Consider the following 353-nt stretch of genomic DNA (forward strand, 5'->3'; position numbering starts at 1 on the left):
ACGTTAAAGCCCCAGACACTTTTCACAAAATGGCTACCAGCACAGAGACTTTTCATAAAATGGCCACCAGCCCAGAGACTGTTAACAAGATGACTGCCAGCCCAAAGTCTTTCCACAAAATGGCTGCCAGCCTGGAGGCTGTTCACAAAATGGCCACCGCTCATGAGTTTCGTCCCGTCATGGCCGCCATTTCAGAGCCTGCTCACGTCAAGCCTGCCAAGCCAGAGCCTGCTCACGTCAAGCCTGCCAAGCCAGAGTCTGCTCAAGTCAAGCCTGCCAAGCCAGAGTCTGCTCACGTTTCAGCTGATCGTCCAGAGTCTCGTCACGTCACAGCTGATCGTCCAGAGTCTCGT

General features: G+C 53.8%; 1 pseudogene; it reads left to right on the forward strand.

The window, feature by feature from the left end:
• Positions 1-29: 29 nt before the first annotated feature.
• LOC107757871 (N-acetyl-beta-glucosaminyl-glycoprotein 4-beta-N-acetylgalactosaminyltransferase 1-like) overlaps positions 30-353 on the forward strand; it is a 97,504-nt pseudogene continuing 97,180 nt past the window's right edge.

Source organism: Sinocyclocheilus rhinocerous, unplaced genomic scaffold (genome assembly GCF_001515625.1).
Source record: "Sinocyclocheilus rhinocerous isolate Xijiao unplaced genomic scaffold, SAMN03320098_v1.1 scaffold252, whole genome shotgun sequence".
Lineage (NCBI taxonomy): Eukaryota > Metazoa > Chordata > Actinopteri > Cypriniformes > Cyprinidae > Sinocyclocheilus > Sinocyclocheilus rhinocerous.